The sequence below is a fragment of the Numenius arquata genome, chromosome 7 (assembly GCF_964106895.1).
Source record: "Numenius arquata chromosome 7, bNumArq3.hap1.1, whole genome shotgun sequence".
NCBI classification, from domain to species: Eukaryota; Metazoa; Chordata; class Aves; order Charadriiformes; family Scolopacidae; genus Numenius; species Numenius arquata.
Window position 1 is genome coordinate 5267975 of NC_133582.1, and position 15764 is coordinate 5283738.

The 15764-nt window shown below is 40.3% G+C and overlaps 1 long non-coding RNA gene and 2 other non-coding genes across 3 annotated transcripts; all 3 read right to left on the reverse strand.

Moving 5' to 3' along the window:
* Positions 1-9637: 9637 nt before the first annotated feature.
* On the reverse strand, positions 9638-14688 carry LOC141466857 (uncharacterized). Its single transcript, XR_012463316.1, has 5 exons — positions 14633-14688; positions 13729-13798; positions 13040-13122; positions 11670-11714; positions 9638-11034 (listed from the first exon to the last, which is right to left on the reverse strand). It is a non-coding gene; the product is annotated as an uncharacterized lncRNA (long non-coding RNA).
* On the reverse strand, positions 11231-11300 carry LOC141466956 (small nucleolar RNA SNORD50). Its single transcript, XR_012463319.1, has one exon. It is a non-coding gene; the product is annotated as a small nucleolar RNA SNORD50 (small nucleolar RNA).
* On the reverse strand, positions 12819-12889 carry LOC141466957 (small nucleolar RNA SNORD50). Its single transcript, XR_012463320.1, has one exon. It is a non-coding gene; the product is annotated as a small nucleolar RNA SNORD50 (small nucleolar RNA).
* Positions 14689-15764: the final 1076 nt, after the last annotated feature.

Below are 15764 nucleotides of genomic sequence, written 5' to 3' on the forward strand. Positions count from 1 at the left end.
TGCTTTTTCTTCCTTCCAGTCAACGTTCCCTCTCTGAGTCAAACACTCCAGAGCTGGCACTGTAAGAGAAAGGCACAACAGAAACAGCAGAAGGTAATTTAGTTTGCGTGCTATTAACACCTTTAGCTTTTTTCTGATTTAAGTTAAACAACTGTTTTAAAATCCTCTAATCAGCCACGGGTTCAGAGCGATCATTGTAGAATTCAGTGTATTTTGCAGTACATTATAGGTTAATGTGAGAGGTGTGGAGGAGGAGAGTGCTCTATTTTTGCAGACACACAAAACAGTGAAGTCACTTCCATGCGTCTGAGGAAATGCCAACTCAAAGCCATCCCAAACTGACTATTACCACTCAGAAACCAGATGCCCAGCCTTGGAACAAAGAACTATAAATGCCCTACACTTACTGGCAAAAAAAATAAAAAAAAAATCCTAACTCAAAAAAGTGTTAGGAGTTATTCAGAACCTATACCTTCAACACAGACAAGGGACAAATGAGGCAACATAATACTGACCTACAAAGTCAGAAGTGGCACAGTTAGAGAATAGTTCGTCTTTTCTTCCAACAGAAGAACGAGGAGGCATCGAATGAAACCGACAGACAGCAAAGCAAAAAAACAGCTATTTTTGGACACACGCTACTGAGCTGGGGAATTCATTGTCACATGAAGCTGTAGGTATTTCTATAAAACCCAAAGGTAACTAGCCTAATTAACGGAAGAAACTCGCATCTGAAATTATTAAATACAGAGATACCACCCCAAATTAAAGTCCGTGGCAAAAATTAGTGGAGGCTGGAGGGAGCATACCAGAAAGTACTATCCTATCTATGCTTGCCCTATCTTTGCATTTTTCTCTTAGCTAATGCCCGCTCCTGGACTGAATGTTGGTCTTAACTCTTCGGGCTGACGGCACAAATGCCCTGTCATCGCAGCAAGCGGAACATGCAGTCACTCGCCTGCTCCTTTCATCCCAAACCCTTCCCACTTCCTGCAGAAATCTACATGCCAACATTCCTCATCCTCCAGATTCCCAGATTCCCTCTAATCATACATTCCTCATCCCACTATAGACCTATAAACTTCCTATACAAATAGCTCACAGGCTTATCAAGGGTGAGGGAGCTACATGAAGAGGCCTCCCAATCTGAAGGAAAAAAAAAATTAAAAAAATATTACTTTACTGTTGCTGGGGGTACAAAAGTGAGAGTTAGGACATAACCGCTGCTGCGTTTTCTGTCCTGTTCCCCTGAGCATCTGATGCTTTAAAGCTCTTACACAGAGGAGTGTTACCGTTACGTCAGCACCTGGCAAAGCTCAATGGAAGGAGGAGACAAGATATTCAGCAAAGAAGTGACAAGAGAGTTGTTGTCCCTCCTCTCCACCCCCACCCTGGTTTCATCAAATTAGCATGGAAAGGCTGGAGAAAACAGACAGAAAACAGATTGCTCCACATCCTAGTGCATCCTGCCTTATGAGAAGGACTCATGCAAAAGAACTGCAGAGAGTGTTCCTCATCGGTTTCCATCTTCCAAATATCTCAAAAGTCATCTCAGGACAGCCGTGCTCCCCTGTCCACTTGCGCAGTGCGAGGTGGTCAAGTGCTGAAGCTGCAACTCACCGAGCAGAGCCACAAGTGAAAGTGTCACTGCAGAAATTACTGCTCTATTTAGACTTTCCTCTACCACGCTCATCTGTCCCTGCACAGCAGTCCCTGAACATCTCCCTGCCCTGACAAGCAGCCATGGGGATTCCAGTACTGGCCACACCAACAAAAGCCAACTGAAGGGTGGACCCTTGGGATCTATTTAACCCCAGGCAAGTTACTTTGTGCATTAAGCCCATCTCCAAAGGCAGACAGCATGTCACTAGGTCACAGAACAGTCTCTCCCTGGGTCTGAACATCTTTCCCGGGAGAGCACAGCACAGACACAGTGGCTATAGCCCTGCAGTAGATGGGACAGATGATGGGCTGTTCTCCAGCCACCAGGCCAATGTGGACAGCACAGCTTGCGTTCCCACAGCTTAGCTCTCATCCACTTTAACCTCTAAAACATGCCCAAGAATCACATGTGGGAGAATTCTCACTAATGCAGGCTTCAGTTGTCAGACTATATTAACCCTTAACAGCATGGATAAGTTGCCCATGATTGGGCTCATGTCCCAGGCCTATTTAGTTGACTAGTAATGACACCTGCTGATTACTCAAGAGGGAAAGTGCCTGATGCAGCAGTTGCAATACACAGCTTTCAGGATAAGTGTTCCAAGCTACTTAACATGTAACCAAACCACCTAAAAACCTTTTCAAGCATGGATGACCCCAAATAACCTCACATCTTCAAGGTCCTTGTAAGAATAGAACAGTCTCCCCCCTTCCTCTTCCTTTCACAATCCTTGCCAGGTACAAAGCAGAAGTGACTACATAAATGCAGCGTTTCTTTTTATGTGGGCCTTGAGAAATACTAGAATTAGATCTTAAGCTAACACAGAGCTTCAGCACATGTGTCTAAGTTTACCCTTCCCAGGTATCTCTTCATTATTTTTTTTTTTTTTTTTACACACAGGGCAGTGTGGGCAACATAACCTATTCTCAAACCCGAACAAATCCTGTAATTTAATATGGTACGACTAATATTGCTGCATTATGCTGCTAGAAGCAGTAATTTAGTTCTTTAGGGAGGCAAAGTTTTAATTTTACCTAGCAACTGGGCACTAGAAAAAATAAATTGCTATTCTGTGGGGACGTTAGAAGAACATTATGCCTTCAGAAAATAGAAGTGTCTCATCGATCCTTTAAAAATATATAGGGTTGGCTTTTCTTTTTAAAAGTTTACATCTTAAAAGTAGCAGCAAGTAAGAACAATTACAGGGAAGTTTCATTTTGAAAACTTAAGTCTATCAGGGTCCATTTTTAATCACTTTTTATCAGTTTATGATGGTTAAATACATATGTGATAAACCCATGAACTTGTTTATTGATGCCACTTTCAAATTAACCAAAACACTTCTAGTAGCTCTTGAGTTCTCCAGCTAGAGTTATGCACCAACTGACAGCAGCGTTTGGAGACATGTAGAGCAGGAAGAGGAGTCAATGGAACTGTGTGAAAATATACATTTTTACTGCCAATACATCAGTTCTCAGTTCCAGCAGGTTCAATGCAGATATCTGAGCACATCCATAAAAAAAAAAGATAAAATCACTGATGACAGTTAACTGCAGGAGTTTCTAAATTATTTCATACCCTTCCAAGTTCAGGTGCTTTTAGATTATACTGCGACATCCACAGCCATAGCTTATGTCTCACTCAAGAAAAAACAGAAAAATTCTTACTCGGGTCTTCTCGTGTGTACTAAAAGGTAAGTGTTTGCAATTTAGTGCCAACATTTAGTTTTAACCCCTTTAAACTTCCATTAAAAGATTGGTTAGTAAATTTGATGAATGAAAAATTTTTTGAGGGAGGCGATTCTGCGCCTCTACTTTGCTCTGGTGAGACCCCACCTGGAGTTCTGCATCCAGCTCTAGAGGCCCCAACATAAGTAAGACATGGACTTGTTGGAGCGAGTCCAGGAGAGGGCCACAAAGATGCTCAGAGGGCTGAAGCACCCCTCCTATGAGGACAGGCTGAGAGAGCTGCAGACAGGTTGTTCAGCCTGGAGAAGAGAAGGCTCCAGGGAGTCCTGATGGTGGCCTTTCAGTACTTGAGGGGGGCTACAGGAAAGATGGGACAGACTTTTTAGCAGGGCCTGTTGCGATAGGACAAGGGATAATGGCTTTAAACTAAAAGAGGGAAGATTCAGACTAGAGATAAGGAAGAAATTTTTTACAAGGGTGGTGAAACACTGGAACAGGTTGCCCCAAGAGGTGGTAGATGCCCCATCCCTGGGAACATTGAAGGTCAGGCTGGATGGAGCTCTGAGCAATCTGATCTAGTTGAAGATGTCCCTGCTCATTGCAGGGGGGTTGGACTAGATGACCCTTAAAGGTCCCTTCCAACCCAAACCGTTCTATGACTCTGAAAACTATTAACCAATTTCAGATCAGCAGTATTGATACAGAGCTGCTGTGGCCAAAGGAGGCTGTAAGGAACATGCAGAACAATCTTTCTTCAGTCTGAAAGCAGCATGAACTCTTCCAGTCCTAAGCACACAATGGAAAAAATAATATTTAGAACCAGAAATGACAGGTACCAAGGTGAAAAATTTTTTGTAAGCTATGCACATTTGATGCAAATACCTTTCAAAACCAAACATGAGACATTCCCAGCTTAGCAGTTCACCTGCTTTCTGTATCTCAGCTGAGGTAACACAGATGGGTTCTTCCACCCTCAGGCTGACAGTTGATAGTGCTGATAATACATTAGCATTTCCTCTCGGGCCCTTTTTGACTCCTCCACTGCCAGTCAGATTTCTTAGCAAGCAATCAGTCAACGCTCCCCAGCAAAGAGTACTTCAAGTTCACGTTGAAGTTAAATCCCAGTAAAAGGGGAGACTGTCTCAGCCAACCACTGAAAGCTAATATCTCATGGCTACCTTTCTGTATTTAACTTAGTCTCCGAGTTTCTGAGAGGTAGGATTAGACTTATGTATGAAACAAAAACAGCCCAGGAATATTGTGAAACCTCTTCATCACACCTCTGTTAAAAGCTCCAGCAGAAGCTCAGACTGTTTCCTTCCAGTGCCAGATGCCAATTCAGCTGACACTTCTTGCTGCTGCTATAGAAGAGGCTACCATCTTCACAGGAGTTCACTTCTGCCTTTTTCATTAATCCGAGGTGCCTGTTTCCTAGTCAGCCCTCAAAATAGCCAAGAATTAAAGAGAAAGTTCAACAGAGCTGATTTCTGTAGAATTGAGATCTTTCTGAAGAAAAATGGTTACGGTTCTTCTGAGAATGCGATACAAAGAAGTAGTTGAATTTTAGCCCTGTATATTAATTGTGAGTAGGAAAGAGCTTTACACAAAATACTACTCACCTTCCACCTTTTCCTAACTCCTCCTTTGTTGCCTGGAATTTTTCAGTACAGAGAGCCCAGTATCAACACAGAGGTGGGAAAGGCAATATTTCCCTTTCACATCTGAAACAGCCTGAAGCCCGGGTATCTTTCCTGATAGATTTGCAATTTAGTTAATCAGTGACTCTTATCTGCAGGCTGTCCCCGATTTCTGTAGAGCAAATCACAGCTGTCAAATCACATCAATTACAGGAACCGGTCTTGTTTTTATAACTCAACAGATGTTTGAATTTGATTATTATATCCTTGAGTCCCAGAGAGAGAAAAATTCCCCAGAGACCTTTTTTCCTTCCCTTCACTGAAGTTTCAGATACTATTGCTCTTAGAGCCCTTCTAGGATTAATACTGAATGGATACATCATAGTCTTTTGTAATTTTGTATTTTTGCCTTGGTTCTTTGGATGTTTAATGTGTAACTTTTCTGGAGGAAGCAAGCAATACAGGACTAGTACAGAAGAGGAGGAAGAGGGTCTTCAGGAGATCGGAACAGAGCTGAGGATTCCACAACAGTTTTTGGACACCAAGGTCCCAACCTCGGCCCAGAGTAGGAAAGCTCATGCTGGGAGACAGCCCAAGCTTCCACAGATGATCTGCTCTACCTATAGAAATTATAACTTCAGGAATGACCAAATCTGCATACTCCTTTTGTCAACTTAAAAGCATTTTCCTAGTTGAAAATCAGTAATACTTTTAAATTTTCCTGGTCAAACTTCAGTGGAAAAAGCATCACAACTTAAAAACCCAAACTAGCCTTGAGGGAAAAGCAGAAGATACAACACATAAATGAAGACAAGCCAATTCCGGCAATTGTAAGAGCACCTCTTCAAAAACATGTTTTCAAAAACCCTGACACTGTTCCTACCCCATGAAGTTTTTTTGGGGGAACATTCTCAGCACTGTGATACCTTTTATTATAAAATATTATTTTAAGATGTTCTGAAGGAAACTCCTGTTCCTGCTGTTGAACTTATATTACGTGGTTTATAGTCTGTAAAACAGGAAGAGGGGGGAGCATTAATCCCCACAAACCAAACCTTTTCTTTTTTGTTTGCAATAGCAAATATGTAACTTAGTAACATTTTCAGAACCAGAAACTACATAATCCAACTACTTTCAGAAAATGTTTATTCTAAGATACACTGGGGATTGCATAAGCGTACTCTGAGAACTGTTTAACTTGTGAAGGCCAAATGACACTAAGAACTGCTACTCACTGTGTTTCAATATTGCACTTTTCTGATGGAGTGCAAGAAATTGAAGTGAGAGAGTAAAGCAATTTGCTTTGTATTCTGCTGCAGAAAATGACCTAACTGCTAGACGCAGCTAACACACCTAAAGAGTTTAAGCCTCAAGTGGTTTTTTCAGGACTCTAGTATCTGCAACCCCCCTCATTCTGACTGAAAAAACAAACCACTAAGGCTAAGGCAAATTATTTCCTATTTTGTCAAGGTAACGAAGTACAGCGATTTAATGGTAGCTGTATATTCCTTCTCTTCAGTGATCTTAAGATGATTTAAAAATACAACTTTTGCTTTTTAATCAACTTTCCAGTTTCAAAATAAGGTCTAAGCATTTGTTTTATTTCAGTCCATCATCTCTGGCTAGCTTCCTTCCACATATATAAAACAATGACTGAACTTTATGAGCTTTATTTTAGGACAGATTTTAATCGCTCCTCACCTGCAACCATAAAGTTAGCACTGTCATTGCTGGGACAATGTTCCTTCAGTTTAAGGAAGTTCCTTCAGAACTCCAGTCACAGGGAGAAAACCAGTGGTGAGAAGCCTGAAGTGTAGCTCAGGGGTACTGAAGGCAAGAAGACGCATCAATACTTCAAATTTTCACCTCCAACATACCTCAATTAAACGGTAAATTTGTCCTAGCACCAGGACCTTAACTGGACTCCACTTACCACTGTTTTCATTAATGTGAGAGTTGAAAGAGATATTGGCTTCAAAGAGAAAAAAAGCTTTTACTTCAGCTCCCTCCTAAGCCCCCCCTCCCCACGCTACTCCTTCATATATTTTACAGCCCACGTAACATTCATGTTTCTCATCTTTTTAAACGGAGATAGGTCACAATCGCCAAGCAGTGTTCAAATACAAGTGAAAATCTCCTCGGGAAATTCCCAAGCAAAGTGCTGGAAAGGCTCTCTATACTTCTCCTGTTCCTTATACTGCTCCTCCTCAGACAGAATACTGAGCAAGGCAGACTTTGTCCCCCTCAATGCAGCCATTCTTCCCAGCATCAAACACCACTTTGTCCTCCCCAGCCTGCAGGAAGTTTGAGACAATGGCAGAGAAGTGCTGTCTCCATCGCCCCGATAGCTCAACTGGACTATCAACTAAAAAGCCACATGATGTTTAAAAGAAAAGTGGAACTCATCATTTTAATTCTGCTTTTCCAGTTTATATCCTCCGAGGGAAACAGACAAGGGCAAGACAAGCAAAAATGCGTGTAATACCGGTTCTAATAACAGAAAGTACAGAGTATGTAAATCATTGGGCACATACATTTCCATAGCATATGAAGGCCTCCATCTCTACCCCACTCACCTCAAACTACCATTTATCTGTTAAATTCACTCACGCTCCAGATTATAAATCACATTTTGTCCTCTGAACCGTGGGAGGGGGTGTGCAGAAAAAACTACTGACCCCAAGTCTGGGTTAAATACTCCCCAGTACAGAGAATACATTTCCTTGGGCAAAGTCTAACGCTTTGCTTGCTCTGCTGGGTCCATGACTGACTGTCTTAAGGAGCCCCTCTCACAACTGTAATTTAACGCCCATTTTTTGATCGGTGAATCTCATACCCAAGCTTTACATGGCAAATTTACACAATTAAGTTGTAATTGCCACTGAAGCTGGCATGGGATGTCACCGCAGCCCAGGTAGTGCACTTCTCTGTGGGCTGATACCCTGACAGCACAACTTACACTCAATTTTCTGTTCCCTGGGACCTGTTTCCTTCAAGCAGGCTTCACACCAGCAAATGCACTCACGCAGCAGTGAGATAACCACTGCTGGCTTAGTTTCACTCACTTGCAACTCTGCTTGTAAGTCTACAGCCTCTACCGGCAAGACAAGTTCTTCAGCAACAGACAAAACCTCCTCCCACCTTAACCAGGACCTCATTAGCAGTAACAAAGCATTTACGCAGAACTGCTCTGGTATCTTCCTTGTGGCTGGCAAGGTACTCACTCCTCTTGCTTGTAAGCCCATCACACTTTTAACTCTAAAAGAAGGCTCTGTTTTTGCCCAGTTACTAGGACCTTTACACGGCAATATTCCAGAACAAAGTTTGTCTAATCATCAATTTCTTGGACCACAGGCCAACCGCCACGTGACACTTCTAAGTTGAACACTAATGATGATTAGTGCAAGATTTCACCAGACTATTTAGAACACCTAAAAGCAAAGTGCTTTCATGCTGTTCACTGCACAATCTTAAGTCAAAGCTTTAAATCTAGCAAGCTATTATGTAAAACTGAAGTTTAATGAAGTACTTCTGCACAGAAATCCCACGCCCCGTGTTCCAAACATGCCACACAATGACTCTTCACAACTACATCACTTTATCTCAATCGCTTGTGTAACACATCGTGCCAGACTCAAGAAACACACCAGAACTAAATCCACAACTGGTTTGAGAACACATTATTCCCCTCCCACCAAGCACAAAAAGCCATTACAAGTATTCTTCTTTCCATTTTAACTACTACCAATACACATTTTTCATTACCCATCTTTTGCAGCCCTATTACACAGGAACATTCACGCAGAAAGGTTTGCAGCTAGTAGCCAATATGCCTTATTAGTGGCCACATCTACCTTTTTCTATGCCAAGTGAGGGGTTAATCTCCTCTATGACTGAACACTGCTCCTGGAGACAGGCCTCCACCACCTGATACACCAGATAATGTCATTGTCTGGCACCCTTTATCCAGTATTGTCACTCCCAGATCAGAACCCACTCCCAGGGAGTGCTTTAGAACATACAGAACAAGACTGATGTGAAGTACTTCGGGTACCTAAAGTGCCACCCACAATCTCAGTCTTTTATTTGATCCCAGAAATCACAAGAGCAACCAATTCTCACCAGTTTTACTCAATATAAACATAGCGGTATCTCAAGAGCTCCTGTATTTCATACTAACATCAGCCCAAAAAGATGGTACCTTTACACTCTAAAGCATAACCTGACTGCAATGCAAGTCATGTACAGATCCTTTTAGAGTATCTAACAAAGTACTTACCAAATATTGCAGCTGCATTTACCCATTTCTCTGGTCTTCAACATCTTTTTTTCCTCCAGAAGAGGCTGACCTAGATCAGGTTGGCAACTTTTTGCCTTACTGCAGCAGGCACAGGATGGAGCCTGGTCCCTTCCCACTTCTGAAGTGCATAATCACTAACAGAGTTATGTCGTCCAGGAGTCGCTCGAGCACAACGTGGAATACGATGTGCCGGTACGAGCTGTACCACTCGGTGCAGCAAGGCCACAGTGCCTTTTTGTAGCTCTCGCAAAGCACAAGCTGTCAAGGAACATCGTGGTGCGACTACAGACCTGTGTTGATACTGGGCAACAGTACTGTGTTGATACTGATGTGCAACAGCCAGGTTTTTCACAGCCTCATCTTTATTCAAGAAAGAGCACGTACAAAACATGGCACATGGAAAATACCTACCCTCGTCAGCAACATTTGTTAACAGAAATAAGAAATCCTGTTGAAAGCAATGAAGGGAAAGCTGCTCTGTAGTAAATTCCTGCAGATTCCGAACACTCAACACGATTTACACAGTTGCTTGCTCAAAAGGAGCAGCCCTTAGCCAAAGTAGCTGGCTACTACCAACAACCCAATCCCAGGACAAGACTCAGTGAGCCAATGCACTCCTGGATTCCATCAGACCCTTACTGTACATTTTAGCAGTCATAATTATTTTATCCAATGCTGTCACTTTTTGCTGCAGACTATGGAGTAGTTTTCCAGTATTTTGGTGCATTGTGAAATTATTCAAATTATGAAATTTGAGTAGCTCTCAAATTTTTAGATACCGTGCTGTTCTCGGACTTCTTCCTTTATAAAGCATTCCTGACGACTCAGTTGGAGAGTCACGCTTTAAGGCAGATTGCATCTTATATGCATAACAATTTGTCTTTAAAATCCAGTTTACTTGGTCACCAATTTATGACCCCTCAGCTCCTCTGTGGCAGAGTGCCAATTCGCTGAACACAGCAAATATGCCGTTACCACAATACAGCACAGTCAGTTTTGAAGTGACTGCTCAAAGCGCAAGTTCCAACGTGTACACCCTTCCTTCTCCCACTACTGACCTCTTTTCCCCACCCAGCAAGCAGGTGACATTGGCAGCATATTCCTCAAAGGGCAGCTCCAGTGTTATGGTCTTTCCATGCTGAAGTGGCAGTCCACAAAACCCCAATTCTGCTCTCCCTCACTAGATACAGACTGCAACGCAAGCTTTAGACCTTGCCTTTTGTTTATGCTTCCATCCCACCATCACCTCATCTGCTTCCTCCCATCTCCTGGATGACACCACCCCCAAAAAGCAGACTCACTGGTTTGAATTTGCCCAATTTGCTTCCTCTCTGTCTTTACAAGGCCTTCCTGTGAGTTCCACTGTTTTAAGTTATGACAGATCTTCAGTATCAGCAAGTCTGTACACCCTTTATGATATTTTAGAAGGGAAAATACTCAGTGTTTTTCCCACATATTGCAGCTCAACATTCATTTCCCTAATATTGCTGCAATCCTTCCTACAGAGGGCAGCTCAATGGTTTTGGAAAAAGCGCTATTTCAAATATGTGGAGACAGATTTTTGGTTCACAGGCAGTTTCTGAAAACAGTATCCGCTAAACAAAATTGCAGCAGCTATTTCAGCAGGCTTTTAAAAACTTGGCATCCCACTCCAAGCCACAAGAACTGTTCAGGTGTTACATGTCCTTCCAGTTACAGATCGTCCACATTTGTCAGGCAGCACTGACAAAGTGCTCCAACTCATCACTGGAAAAAGAGAACAAGGTCTAAGTAAACCAGTTCATTTGAGGGAGAAATTTTAATTCTTCAAGCAGGCACACAATACTTTGTATACATTAAGGTGTTACCATTTCTGTAAAAAAAAAAAATAAAATCAAAACATCTAAAACCCCACAGACATTAAAGTACTTTTCAGAAAGTTTAAATCAAATCTTTTTGTCTCGTCTCAGATTCCGGATCCGTATTTGATTTTCAGCAAGGAATTCAGGTTCGGGATAGGATCATCACAGATGAGACAAAAGCAATACAGAAAACATAAATTTCATATGAAATGTACTGTTTTCCTACAGGGTGTCTGATTGCAATACAAAAATTAAACATTCTCTAGTCCTTTGACATATTTCAATAATAATGTACCCTTATGTAAAACTTTGCATGTAGGTTAGAAAGTTATCCAACGTTAGGCACCGCTATCAGCACACATTGTGCCTCGGGGAACAAGTTTTCTTAAATTCTGACTATACAGAATTACAGTACCAACTTATATCAATTGATAATTACTGTATTAAACGTACCAACAACTGTCATAATACAAAATCTTCCCAAACTCTAAGCACTTCAGACTTAAAATGAGAAAATTTAGAAGCTTTTCAATTACATACCTGAATAAGCAAAAAGTGTCCGTTTCTGTATTTTTCACCATTTTCCTGTCCGAAAAGAGATATTTATTAGTTCAGAAAAATTTTCTTTCACCACTCAAAATACAACTTGCCATCTATTTAGTCTCTCATACAGACCCAACTGCATTATTAAACATGTGTTGGATTAATATCAGTACTCTGCAAGTTCTGAGAAACTTACCTTAGAAGTGTAGTTATGCAAAAGAAAAGAAAGATTTATTTCGCTTCACTTACCCAGCTATTGCTCAACTTGGCTATGAACTAACCGAACAACTGCAATTCCCCCATCCTATCAGAATCCAAAAGTTCTTTTCTGAAAGTTAGCTAATACCTGGTTTTCAGCTTCTGTCAAAACATTAAATCCTCCAGAAGCTAAAATCCACCGAGCGAGCAGTAAAGAAGAAACTGCACCCAGACCACATTTTTTATTCTACGACTCTCCTGCAAGCAACAGGAAAATAGGCAGTACTGCTGCACAAGTTTCACTTGCACATTTGATACTGGGACAAAGCCTGTTCTTCCAAAGAAATTGCTGGTAGTTAGTAAGGTGTTTAAAGGTACCTTTCTTTAACAAAGGAGTGAAATAATACTCTTGATGCACAGTGAGCATTCACAAGCATGCTTTTTGCCTGCTGCAAGTATAACATTATACTAATCCTTCTGAATTAGTTTAGCTCTGGAGCTGAAACAGACTGAATATAATTGGAATTCATTGCACCAAATTCCACCTTCAATCATTAACATTACTTTTCCTAAATGCTAACATCGGAGTGAGCCCTAAGTTAACAGTCCTAAGAGGGTCAAAGCACAAATACCTTCACTAGCTTTCAAACACCAGCAACACTTCCTTACCAGGGGACTTCACCCACTACAAGACAGGATACCTCAAGTTACAGAGGTCTAACTCTTCCTTCCCTCTCTCTGCTCTTTAAAGAGAGTAGCTGTTGCAGCAGCACACATCCATATCAACATGGACCTGAGGCGACTTTAAATAATGCACCAGCATCCTTATTCACAACCTGGAGCACAGTGGCATCTAGCTGGCAGACGGGGACAGCCATGAAAGTAACACCAACTGGGACAATGACTGAAAGATGAAGTGACTTTTGAAAGAATTATTGAAGTGGTTTCATCTCAGTAGCCAGATCCGTATGAAGTTTCTCATCAACGTATCAGGTTTGGCAGTTTCATCATCATTCACCACTTAAATTATCAGTGACAGGAACCGTAACACAATTCATACATTCACATATTCCACAAAATAAGCTTTATGTCCTTCATATGCAGATGTACTGAAAAGGGAATGCATTACAATTAAAAAAAAATTTCAATGCTTAATCAATAAATATTACCTCTATCTGTTGCACTACAGTTGCCAGGGAATCTTTCATCAGGACACCAGACATTCCCATTATTAGGAACTGTTTATGCCATTCTAGAAATTTGAGTAAAAAAAAATTCAATTACAACACGTTCATGCATAATATAGCACAATCCATTAGGAAAACCCAGATTTTATTCTTGTGGATCCCCCTTCCTCCCAACCACTGGTTGTATGCATTGGAGTCAAATTAAATTGAATACAGGTCCTGAAGTTATATCTTAGCATCTCCAAAAGATAAGAATATTAACTATACTCTTTAAAAAAATGAATGCACATTTTTTATTAAAATTTGAACCATGTTTGCCCGTTTATATTAATGGCACTCAGACATCCCCCTTGTTTTCTTCGCCTAACCTCTTATACTTATTTTCCAATCAAGTGCAAATTCACAATTAAAAGCCATCTCGAGGTAATCTTTGTCCGATTTAGTATGAACACTTCACATTAAGTGTATTTTACCAGCTCCTCCAACAGTGATCCAAATAAACTATTTGCCAGCTCCTCAGTCTACACAGTTCTAGACCACATCAAACTTGCCTGAAATACAATGATACCTCAATTTCAAAGCTAATGATACACCTACTAATTTGATCATATGTGTATTTCGTTAATCCATTTATCACATTAATTTATCCCCACTGATCATTCAAAACATACATAGCTTTCAGGAAAATCCGCTTGTGTGTACCAAGTATTCTTCTACTTCTGATGGTGCTTCCATGAAGGGCTAAAATTGAAATTAAAGAAAAATTGTCTTTTAAAGTAGAAAATGTCTGTTGCTGTGGTCTAGCATCATCTTTCATGTTACTATGTCAGAAACATAATCACTAAGCACTAAAAATTCACTTTTTCATACAACAATCCAAGACTGGTCTAGAACATTCTTCCATTCCTGACAAATTGAAATTTTTGTATGCACTAGAAAAAAAAATTACCCTGAATTGGTTTTGGCCCCTTTTGCAACCATTACAATGTCTGAAAACAAAGACATTCAAGCTTCTGTTTCAAAAACATTTATACGAGTGACCATGCATTTATTCACAAGAATTCACAAGGCAATGCTACTGTCTGTCCATAGTTTGCAGGATCATTCCTCAACTACGTTCAAATATGGTAAAGTATGTAGATTCACATTAACTCCAACACACCCAAGACCAGACAGCTAACCCACACCATCTCCAAAATCAGTATAATTTAGCACAAATTAACCAAGTGGTTTATCATGTAGGTCTTCATGCTTATTTAAATACCGCAGCAAAAGAAATGAAACTGAGAACAACTGACCTAAGGGCTGACCTTAACTCAGTGAAGAGCATAAAATAATTACTCATGAGTTTGATGGCAACTATGAAAAGGCAATATACTGTAACTGGTTTTCCTTGTTGTCCCACTCAGTAGCCATACAAAGATGACAACCCTCTTGCACTTAACACATTCCATACTTTTCACAGACAAAAATATAGAATCTACATGAGAAATGGAAGCATTTATTATCTTGAAAAACAATAGAAATGTAGTGTTATTTCTAGAGCAATAAAATTAAGAAATCCAGAGCCATTACCTTAATGCTTCTGTACAATGTATTGGACACTACTGAAAACTTCCTCTCCATCACACCTTAAAACAAAGAGTAAACAAATTTAACACTTGAAATCAGCCAATTCTTATTACAAGGCCACTAAGAGACATACAAGACACATTACAAGACAGTAATAATCAACAATTTCTCAAGTCTCAGAAGCAATAATGTTAAGTATTTAAGTCTTAAGTTTGCAGGAGGCCTTTCAGAAAGCAGCAAGAAACGCAGCCAGTTTTAAGTAACAAAGGAGTTATGAGTTAAATCCACTTGAAATATCATATTGAAAGCATTGCAGAAATAACTGCGTGCACCCACTATTAAACTTCAGTCCAAATGATTTTTAATGAAAATTCATCATCTCAAGGTTTCAGTCCTTTAAGTCAAAGCATTGATTTCAATTGATTTAGAGAATTCCATTTTAATCATGTAGCAAGTATTTAAATCTACCAAACACACTACAAGGTATTTGTTTTGTCATATATAAAATGCACATTCCAATAATAATGTTTCTCGCTCTGCACTACGCAGATCACATAAATGTAGCAATCCATTAAAGAGAACTTATTAAATATGTTTTGTTTCAGATCACAAAACCAATTTAAGCTATGGAAAATTTCGAGTTAAGCTCGCTTATTACACCCAATAACCAAGAGTTACTAATGGATTGTAAAGATTGAAAAATGTTACTGTTCAGTTATCTAACGCGTGACTCCAGCTATCGTTAGACAAGCTAATTCAACACAGAATGAATGCACCCGACAGCTTCCTACGTAAACACAACCATCTCCTTATCTTTGCTTGCAGATAAGAGCCTGGAATCCTAGCTCTATTTTGTTATTTTATTGCCTGTTCTTCCAAAAGTACTAGAGCTCAATGACTTTAGCATCGTAAGGGGGGCGGGGGAATCATCTTAAAAAGGCATCTTAAAGACTTCTTAAGATAACATGATGTTTGGGGGTGATGTATTTATATTTTTTTTTTTAAAAAATACATCTCCCCTTAATGTGCTGTCTCATTGCCTAGCAAAAAAATAAAAAAAAAAGAGGAAGAACGTCAACAGTTAAAACGTTAATCTCATTATTCACATTAAAAACGCAGGCACAGATTGTGGTGG